A 10,594-nucleotide genomic window follows, 5' to 3' on the forward strand; every position below is an offset into this window, starting at 1 on the left:
AACTGGACACAGTACTCCAGATGTGGCCTCACCAGTGCTGAGTAGAGGGGAATAATCACTTTTTTTGATTTGCTGACACCACTCCTACCAATACAGCCCAGTTTGCCATTAGCCTTCTTGGCAGAGCAGGGGCACACTGTTGGCTTGTATTCAGCTTATTGTCCACTGTAACCCTCAGGTCCTTTTCTGCAGAGCTGCTACCTAGCCAGTCAGTCCATAGCCTGTAACAGTGCATGGGATTCTTCCATCCTAAGTGCAGGATGTTGGACTTGTTCTTATTGAACCTGAAGAGATTTCTTTTGGTCCAGTCCTCTAATTTGTCTAGGTCTCTCTTAATGCTAGCCCTACCCTCCAGCATATCTACTACTACTCACAGCTTGATGTCATCTGCAAACTTGCTGAGGCACCTGTGGCACTCTATACCTTTAAAAAGCAGGTGTGCAGCTAGGATCCCCAACTGCATGCCTGAGGCCTGTGGAAGTGCCCATGGAAGCATCTTCTGGAAAATGGGGAGCTTCCTGCTCTCCAGTTGCACATACAACTTCCAAGTATTTTGCCCTTCAGCTTGTATATGAGCTGAAGGCAGGGTTTAAACCTATAAAGTCCTATGGACTTCTGATTTGGTGCTCCCCAAGTGCTGGCAGTGGGCAGTTGTATGACTGGGGTTTGAAGAATTTTATGCCCCCTCCCCAAAGTTCCATGACCTGCCAGAAGGAGAGAGGAACAACTGTTTTGTACGTTCTTGCATGTGAAAAATGCTCTGTCATATAATTCCAAAGATGATTTGAGATAAGGAGGCCTTATGACCTGTTTTTACCCTTTCAGTGGCCTTAGGATACACTTCCCAACTTGTGTTTCATTGGACAAGAAAATGTCACAGAAGCCTGTGGCATGATTTTTAGAGGTACTAAGTATTTGACGATCCCATTGACTTGACAGGGAAATGCAGATGGTCAATGTTTTTTATATTTTTTCTTAAACTCACATTTGATGTGTCTAAAGTAAGGTATTCCATTTGATATAACAGAAGAGAACAGTGTTTTCCCCTCTAGCCCAAATATTTTATTTTCAAAACAGGATCAGTTAAAAAAGGGCCCATATAAATGTTAGCTTTTTACATGCCAATTTGGACATTCCAAGTCTCCTCTGCCAGTGTATAATTACACACTTTTTTCTGTTTTATTATGGAATTGAGTTTCACTGAGAGAGTTTAATAGATTGATAATTTAATAAAACATTAAGAAATCTTGTAATTGCAGTGTTAAACTGATATTCGATTTCAGAGAAATGATGTTACATAACTGTTATTTATTCTATCTGCAGATTGGAGGTCTTACATGTGCTTTGTTGGGTGACATAAGGAATGAATATATTTACCTTACTTACTTGCATATCGCACCCCCCCCACACACACAAATTAGCCATCCCAAATAAGATAAGTGTCTTTAGCAAGGAGGTGTACTGTATTTAGTCAGATCTAAGTTAACCCTAAATCACTGGTGACGCATAGGGGGTGCATGTGCACCCTCTGAGCGTGGAGGTGCATCCCCTATGAAAAGGTGCGCCACCGCCCCCTCCCCCCCGGCTGACTGCTGGCGGCGTCTGCGGGTGATCAGCGATTTCCGCTGGCTGCTGCCGACACTGCTGACATCTGCGGGTATTCGCTGACCCCTGGCCAGCACTTGCCACCCTCCTTCCCCCCCACCCCCAACAGCACTAGTGGTATCCGCGGGAGCTCCTTGCTTATCGCCACTGCGCTCCTGCCGCTGCCATGCCTCCCTAGCTGTTGGGGGCACACATCCTTCATGCCCTAAATTTAAGATGAGCCTCCAATAATTAGATTCTATATATGGAAAATTTATAAATTTGCTATAGTTTTCCATGTATAGCATCTGATTATTGGAGGCTTGTCTTAAATTCACTCCCATCCCAATGGTACAGCAGGGAAAGCAGTGGCTGATGGGTGGTGGATCAGGTGGCCCCCTTGGCCTTCCCCCGCACTTCTTCTCCCTCAAGCCTTCCTGCCTCCTCCTCCACCCCACCACCAGCACCACCCTACTCCCAGCAGCACACAGCCTCTGCCCCTCCTGCCCACTCCCTGCAGTTTCTGCCTCTTCTCCCAACCTCCAGCTCCCCACAGTCTCTTTCTGTTTTCCTCTACCACCACCCCATACTGTCAAATGCTGCTTGGGTTCTATTCTGTTTCAGAGGACCGCATATGGAAGTCCAGCCCTTGGGTCATGCAGCAGCAGCGGTACTGCTTATTGACTGGACAGGAGAGGAGTTTTCCTGTATTCCTTGCTTGGAAGGGAATTTAGCTTGAGTCGGAGCTAAGCTGTTTGTGACCGTAAACCTAGAGTGCTGGAGGGGGAGGGGGGTGGGGGAGCAGAAGCTGCAGAGACCAAGCAGAAGAGGGGCAGGCATCTGACTGGCCCTGACCTGGGTTCAGGGCCAGTCAGAACTGTAGCAGCCACCTGCATCCTCTGCCCCCTTTGTTTTATACATCAGTCTAAGATTTCATAGATTTCATAGATGTTAGGGCTGGAAGGGACCTCAAAGATCATCAAGTCCAGCCCCCTGCCGCAGGGACAGGAAGTTAGCTAGGGTCAAAGGATCCCAGTAAGATAAGCTTCCAAGCATTTCTTGAATGAGTCCAGAGTAGGTGCCTGCACAAGGGGCTTTCCCCCACCCCCGTGCTAACTGAAGAAAAAATCCTCATCTTAGGTTTGAGTAAATATGGCATTTCCAATGCAGGAAGGGAGGTGTGGGGATGCTGGAAGGGGCCCAGTCCTTGTGGCAGTGCAGCCCTGGTCCCTCCTCTACTGTCTGCCTCAAGGCATGTGTGCATCTGCCACCAGCAATGAGCCAGGCAAGGGCTGTGTGGACCCTGATGCAGCTTTTTGCAGCCTCTCTGCCACCTGCTACGAGCAGCCCAGGCTCTGTTGTAGGTGCACATGCCTTGGGGAGGATGGAGGGGAAGGGGCTGGGGCTGTGCTGCCACAGCAAGGATCAGGCCCCACGTGGCTCCCTTGCTGTCTGCCCCTGGCACACCAACATCTTGCAAGTTGATGTTGTCGGTGCATTTGACATTGCTCCAAAATGTTGCCAATCCTTGACCTAGGTTATTTCAACAAATATCTGACCTAAAAAATACTCTGTAGCTAACTTGTACAGTTGTGTACTAGCCAGTTGCCTGTCAAGAGTGATGGCGGGGGGGCCGGAGAGAGGGTGCTGGGATGGAGTGCCGCCACCTAATGCCCCATACTGCCACTGTTCTGTCTCTGTAGGGAGCAGGGTTGGAGAGACGAGGCCAGCACTTCTGGTCCCGGCTCCCGCACCGTTTGTCCAGTCCTCGGCATGGCTTCGGAATCAAGGCTGTGCTCCCCCACTCTTGGAGCACTCTGATTGGCTGTTTTCCCTCAGCCAGTCAGTGTGAATAAAGTGTTATGGGCAGACAGACAGACTTAGGCTTTTATAATATTAGAATGCTGCTGTTGGTATGAGGTATTTTCTGACACACTATTTCCCAAAGAATTTGGGCCATTTCAAAGAACCATGAGATTAAGTTTACTTGATTCACATTATTTCATTTCCATTCCACAATAGGTTCCTTTTGATTTGTTACTATGTTTGCTTTACTATGTAGCAAAGAAGTGTTGTTCGTCCTTCGCAAACCATGACAGCATCCAGTGGGGGAGTGGGGGAGAAGAGAGAAAGGAAGCGGGAAAGAAAAAGGGAGGGAGAAAAGAGAAAGAGAGGAAAAAGGAGAAAGAGGAGAGGGGTGGAGGCTAGGTTGTATGGGTATGCATGTGACTTATAAGACCAGTCTTGCCCTAAACTATCTGCTTCAGCTGGGGCAGGAGAGCGACAAGGACTGGACATGAGAGGTCCTCGGTTTCCTGGCCACGCATTTCCTCACTGCCTCTGCCGTGCACCACTGCTCTAAGGCCAGTGCTCCACTCTGGACTGATGAGCTCCAGGATGGATGGTCACGAGTGACTGCTTCCACGACTCTAGGTTGATGCTGAAACTCTTTAGGGACATCTTTAGATGGCGTCCTTGTACTGCTTCTTCGGTGCTCTGTGAAAGCGTACTCCGTTTGACAGTTCGCTATAGAAGATTTTCTTTGACAGGCAAGTGTCGGGCATTCTTGAAAGGTGGCTGGCCCTCTTAGCTGCGCCAGTTTCAGTAGGGTGTGGATACTGGGGACAGCTGATCTTCTGAGCACCTCAGTGTCTAGAATCTTGTCCTACCACTTGATCTTTAGTATATTTCACAGGCAGCACAGGTGGAAGTGGTTTAGGTTCTTGGCATGATGCTGGTAGATGGTCCAGGTTTCACAGGCATAAAGGAGGGCTGGGAGAATGATGGCCTTGTAAACCTTCAGTTTTGTCAGTATTCCAATGCCTCTATGGTCCCAGATTGACTTATGGAGTCTGCTGAAGGCCAGTCTGGCTTTTGCTAGCCTCATGTTGACTTTGTCATCTATGTGGACCGCATGGGAGAGCATGCTGCCTCAGTAGGCAGAATTGCTGACTGCTGACAGTTGTTGGCCTTTAACTGACACATGTGGTTCCTGGGGTGTTGTGCCAGGTGCAGGTTGAAATATCACTTTGTTCTTCTTTGAGTTGATAGCGAGTCTGAAGTTGTTGCAGGCTAATGAGACTAGGTCCATGGACCATTGCATATCAGTCTGAGAGCCTGCATATAACTCTCAGTTGTCAGCGAAGAGGAAGTTGTGAAGCGTAGATGTCTGGACTTTGGAGCTTGCTTGGAGCCTATGCAGGTTGAAGATGTCTTCGTTGAAATGGTACCTGATCCCCATACCAAGGTCGTCATCTCGGAAGACATCTGACAGCATGGCAGAGAATACCTTGCTGAAGAGGGTAGGTGCGAGCACACAGCCCTGCTTGATGCCATTTGAGACTGGAAAAGGGTCAGAGCACTCACCATTTGCAAGGACACATGCCATCATGCTGTTGTGGAACTGTTGAACCATATTGATTAATTTTTTGGGGCATCCATACTTCTTCATGATTTCCCAGAGGCCTTCACAGTTCACAGTGTTGAAGGCTCTGGTTAGGCTGACAAATGTGAGGAGGTCAGTGTTCTGTTCCTGACACTTCTTGGGCCGCAAACACCATGTTGATGGTTCCACATCCTTTTCCGAAGCTGCATTGACTCTCAGGCAGTAGGTCATTTAGATGGTCAGTCAGCTGGTTGAGGAGGACTCCCATGAGAATCTTGCCAGCAGCTGAGAGGAGGGAGATGCCTCTGTGGTTATCACAGAGTTGGCAATTTCCCTTCCTCTTGTACAGGTGGACAATGGAGGCATCCTTGAATTCTTGAGGGACTACATCCTGCGCCCAAATATTTTGGTTCATAGTATCATAGTACTTGGGGTCGGAAGGGACCTAAACCGATCCCCTGCCCTGAGCAGAAACAGGTGCCGGGGTCATATCACCCCAGCCAAATATCTGTTCAGCCTCCTCTTGAAGACCCCTAAGATAGGAGAGAGTACCACCTCACTTGAGAGCCCATTCCTGACCCTGGCAGCCCTAACTGTAAAGTAATGTCTCCTGATGTGCAGCCTGAACCTTCTCTCTAACAATTTGTGGCCATTATTCCTAGTAAGCCTGGGTGGTGCATGGGGGAACAGAGCCTCCCCCAATTCCCACTGGTCCCATCCTGGTGAGTTTGTAAATGGCCACCTGATCCCCTGTCAGCCTTCTCTTACGGAGGCTGAATAGGTTCAGGCCCTTTAGCCTCTCTTCGTAGGGCCTGCCCTGCTGCCCCTTGACCATGAGAATGGCCCTCCTCTGGACTCTCTCAATGCTAGCCACATCCCTCTTGAAGTGCGGCGCCCAGAACTGGACACAGTACTCCAACTGTGGCCTGACCAGTGCTGTATAGAGGGGAAGGATCGCCTCCCTGGACCTGCTTGTGTTGCTGTGCACCTACAGATGCAAAGATGCGGTTAGCCTTACTGACCGCTTCCTCACATTGGCGGCTCGTGTTCATCTTGGAGTCAACAATGACTCCAAGATCCCTTTCTGCCACCATGTTGAGAAGAAGGGTGTTCCCCAGCCTATAGGTGTGTTGAGGGTTCCTTTTCCCTAGATGCAGTACCTTGCACTTGGCTGTGTTGAATTCTAATGTGTTGTCATTCACCCACCTCTAACTTGTCTAGATCTAGCTGGATTCTGTCCCTCCCCTCCAGCATGACCACCTTGCCTCACAACTTGGTGTCATCAGAAAATTTGGACAGCATGCATTCCACATCCAGATCTCCGATAAAGATGTTGAACAGTACAGGCCCCAGGACTGAGCCCTGGGGGACTCCACTGCCCACATCCCTCCAGGTCGAGAACGACCTGTCCACCACCATCTAACCAATTTGCCACTCATCTGACAGTGTAGGCACCAATGTTGTGGTTTGTTTGTTTTTTTTTTTTTTTTTTAAGGGAACATGGTGGGAAACGATGTCAAAGTCTTTCTTAAAGTCCAGGAAGATGACATCCACCCCGACACCCTTGTCCAGGGACTTTGTGACCTGACCATAAAAAGAAACCAGGTTAGTCAGGCAGGACCTGCCCTCAACAAACCTATGTTGGTTGCCCCTGAGAATTACCTCCCCTGCTGGGCCCTTGCAGATGTCCTCCTTTATAATTTTCTCCAAAGGTGTTCCCAAGGACCAAAGTAAGACTGCATGGTCTATAATTGCCAGGGTCCTCTTTTCTCCCCTTCTTGTAAATGGGGACCACATTGGCCCTTTCCCAATCCTCTGGTACCTGGCCAGTACTCCATGAGCGCTCATAGAGCCGTGCCAGGGGCCCTGTTATGACCCCTGTGAATTCCTTCCGCACCCACAGGTGAAGAAGAGCTTCTGGACCTACTGATTTTAAACATGTCAAGCCCCTCCAAAAGTTCCCTAACTAGGTTGTCCCTGACGCTAGGCATGGCAGTGCCTCCCCTGGGTCTGTCTGCAGTTCTAGTGGAGGAGATGTCCTGATCCTTGTTCAGGAATATGGAGGCAAAGAATTTGTTAAAGAGGTCAGCTTTTTCGTTTGCTGCAATCACCAGATTGCCAAGCCTATCCTGTAGGGGCCCCACGTTACCTGGTGCTGCTGCCTTACTCCCTATGTATTTGAAAAAGGACTTATCCTTAATTCTGGTTGCTAGCCCTAGCACCATCTCTGCCTTGGCCTTCTGAACAGCCTCCCTGTAGTCCCAAGCAACGGAGATGTAATCCTCTGTGATGATAGCCCCTTGCTTCCACTGTTTGTATGCCTCCTTTTTTTTGCCCTTAGGCATCCCTGGATGCCTTTGCTGAACCATGGGGGCTTCTTAGCACTCCTGCCCCCCTTGGTGAGCATTGGGACTGACTCCCTTTGAGCTTGGAGGATCGTCTCCTTGAGGAAAAACCACCCATCTTGGACTCCAATCACATTGAAGCTCCGAGACCCCAGTGCCTCTCCTACTAACCTTCTTAGCTTCTTAGAAATTGGTCCTCCTGAAGTTGAGGACTTCTGCCTTGCTGCTTGCTTTCACCACCCTGTGCTGGATAGTAAATTCCAGCAGGCAATGATCACTGTCACCCAGGTGGTTGAGTATCTTCAGAGCCCTCACCAGGCTGTCACCTGTGGCAAGGACGAAATCCAGCAAGGCATTTTCCTTGGTGGGACTTTGCACCTCGTGGGTTAGGTGAAGGTCCTGTACCCTGGCTAGGAACCTACATGAGTGGTCGGACCTGGCTGACTACTCCGAGCAGATGTCTGGGTAGTTTAGGTCACCCATGACAACCACATCCCTTGACTGTCCAGTCTCTGTGAGCTGACCTGAGAATTCCAGGTCCAGCTCATCCCCCTGGTGAGGCAGTCTGTAGTAGTCACCCACTATCAAGTCCCTTTCTCCATGCCCTCCTTGCATTCTTACCCAGAGCGACTCATTTTATCCCTCCTCTGACCCCATCCTGATCATTGAGGATGTGTATTGCTCTTTGACATATAGCGTTACACCACCTCCCTTGTTTCCCTCATGGTTGGTTTTTCTGTGAGGCCGTGACCACCTAATTTGTTAGACCTCTGCTGGAATCGCATCGGCCACTAGACATTTGTCACTAAACTAGAGCTTTGCCACTTGACATTTGTTGTATGTCCTTTTGGACTTCTGTAATTGTAGGTGGAGCTTCAAGTGAGGTGTTGATGGTGATTTGAGGCAGCTTGTGTATGGCATCCATGTTGATGGAGGAGGTCCAGTTGAGGATGGTGCTGAAGTGTTCAGCCCATCTCTGGAGGATCTGGGCCTTGTCAGTTAGCAACGTGGTCCTGTCAGCGGACAGCAGAGGGGAGGATCCAAGGACCTCATCAAAAAGCTGACCTACCTGCCTAAAGGAGTGAATGACCAATGGATGGTGTTCAAGCTCCCCCTGCTCAGCAAAATGTGCACCACTATCATCAGTATGTATGCCCCTACCATGACCAACTCTGAAGTCAATAACCAGTTCTATAATGACCTTCACTCCGTGATTGCTGCTGTACCGAAGTCTGACCATCTCATCTTCCTTGGCAGTTTTAATGCCAGGATCGGCTCTGACTGCCAAGCATGGGATGGTATCATTGGGAAGCATGGGATTGGAAGCTGCAGTAGCTATGGTCTTCTCTTACTCAGACTATGTGCTGAACACAAGCTCCTGATTACCAACACTGTATTCCGTCTCCCCAATTGGAAGAAAACCTCATGGGTGCACCTTCGCTCCAAGCATGGGCATCTCATCGGCTGTCATCGTCCAAAGAAGGGACAGACGTGATGTCCATGTAACCAAAGCAATGTGTGGTGCCGAATGCTGAATTCATTCGGCACCACACTTATCTCCTTGCTAAAGATCACAATTCAAACCAAACAGTGTTCGCAAGGGTGAAGTGGACTGAAGCACCTCAACACTGCAGAGCTGGTAAATGACAGCACCAGGCTGTCTTTTACAAACCATCTGAAAGATCAGCTTTATATTACACTGCTCCATTGATGCCAACTGGAAGTGGCTCCATGAAGCTATACACTCCGCAGCTCTTGAGACCCTGGAACAAAGCGTCCACAGACACCAAGACTGGTTTGATGAAAATGACGTGGAGATACAACAGCTGCTGGAAGAGAAACGTCTCCACAGAGCCTACCTCTATGATAAGCATCAGCACAACATGCCTACAGCTTGATATGGTCTCGCAAGCTGCGAGAGATGGTTGAAGAACAAAGCAGATGCGATCCAGCACAATACTGACCAGCAAGGGAGTTAAAGAATTGTGAATCAAGGCCAGTACAAAGGAACTATACACACCCATTTCAGTCTTCTTTGTCTCCTTTCCGGCAAGGTCCCTAACTTCAACCTAATTAATTGTTTATTTCTCTGTTTGTTTTGGCTTCAGAGGGAAGTTGAGACGACTTAAGAAAAATATACTGCTGGGGAGAAAAAATTGGGAAAGGAGAACAGCAAGGAAATAATGATTCCTGGAAACTTCACAGTCGGCTCGGAGATAAAGCTTCTGGTCAGACAGGAAAGAATCTTCTTGTATCCTATAGAAAATCTGTTCCTTCCACCTAATCTTCTTGTCAAGGAATGAGAGTTGTTCCTACTGCTCATGTGCTTCCATTAACATGGGATGGCTTTTTTGCCTGTTTAGCCAGTCAGTCTGCAAACTCCTCACTGAGGTGGGACTCTGTTGTGCTACATAGACTGAAGTGACATATTTGCCCCCACAGCAGTTAGGAAGGTAATTCCCAACATAGCAAGCCCTTTCTATATTCAGAAGTTGTATGTTTCTGTGGTGATGGATCCTGAAACCCAGTCGATACAATCACTGCCCCATTCCTGTCAACTGAGATGACCGATTTTGGAATAGCTTTGTATACAACTGAGTACCATCTAGAGCAGTGATTCTTAGGGTTCCATGGCACCTTGTAGTGCCTTGAGATCTTTTCAGGGGTGCTGTGGGGTCCCACACAATGTTAGCACTGTTAGGGTTGCAGACATGACTCACAAAGTAAACCCAGAGATTTCAAATATAAATCCGTAGTTGTGGTCTTTCTGAGTTCTTTGTAACAGAAAAAACTGCCTTATTATTTTTTGTGGTCAAAAAGAAAGTGAAAGCCCCTGCAGGGCTCCTTTCCCTTCAGCTTCCAGAGACAGACTGTTGGCTCCAGTTCTGGCTAGGGCTTATACACCCAGAACCCTGTCCCCTTTTGGGCATGTGCCCTATCAGCTGACCTGGTGGCATTAACCTCTGGCTGGCTGAAAGCCTTTGTCTGGATCACAAATCCTTCCTTTAAAGGGCTCCTTTTACTTTTCTGTAACAAGGTAAGGGCTGTCTGTTGCACTTGGCTATAGCACTTCCTTGAATGATAGTTCTGCAAAATCCAGCAAAACTCCTGTTTTGTCAGGACAGCTGCCTCCAGACCAGGGTTTTTGCTGCCATAGTTAAGTTTCATAGATTTCATAGACATCAGGGCTGGAAGGGACCTCGGGAGATCGAGTCCAGCCCCCTGCCCAAAGGGCAGGAAGTCAGCTGGGGTCATAGGATCCCAGCAAGATAAGCATCCA

General features: G+C 48.7%; 1 protein-coding gene and 1 long non-coding RNA gene across 6 annotated transcripts in view; one reads left to right on the forward strand and one right to left on the reverse strand.

The window, feature by feature from the left end:
- LOC109320590 overlaps window positions 1–3,475 on the reverse strand; it is a 16,303-nt gene extending 12,828 nt beyond the window's left edge. The window contains exon 1 of the long non-coding RNA XR_002103821.1: window positions 3,465–3,475. This is a non-coding gene — a long non-coding RNA (uncharacterized LOC109320590). The remainder of the gene's footprint in view (window positions 1–3,464) is intronic.
- RALGAPB (Ral GTPase activating protein non-catalytic beta subunit) overlaps window positions 1–10,594 on the forward strand; it is a 191,889-nt gene that overhangs the window by 53,340 nt on the left and 127,955 nt on the right. The window lies entirely within an intron of this gene.

This window comes from Crocodylus porosus, unplaced genomic scaffold (assembly GCF_001723895.1).
Source record: "Crocodylus porosus isolate Cpor-Errol unplaced genomic scaffold, CroPor_comp1, whole genome shotgun sequence".
NCBI classification, from domain to species: Eukaryota; Metazoa; Chordata; order Crocodylia; family Crocodylidae; genus Crocodylus; species Crocodylus porosus.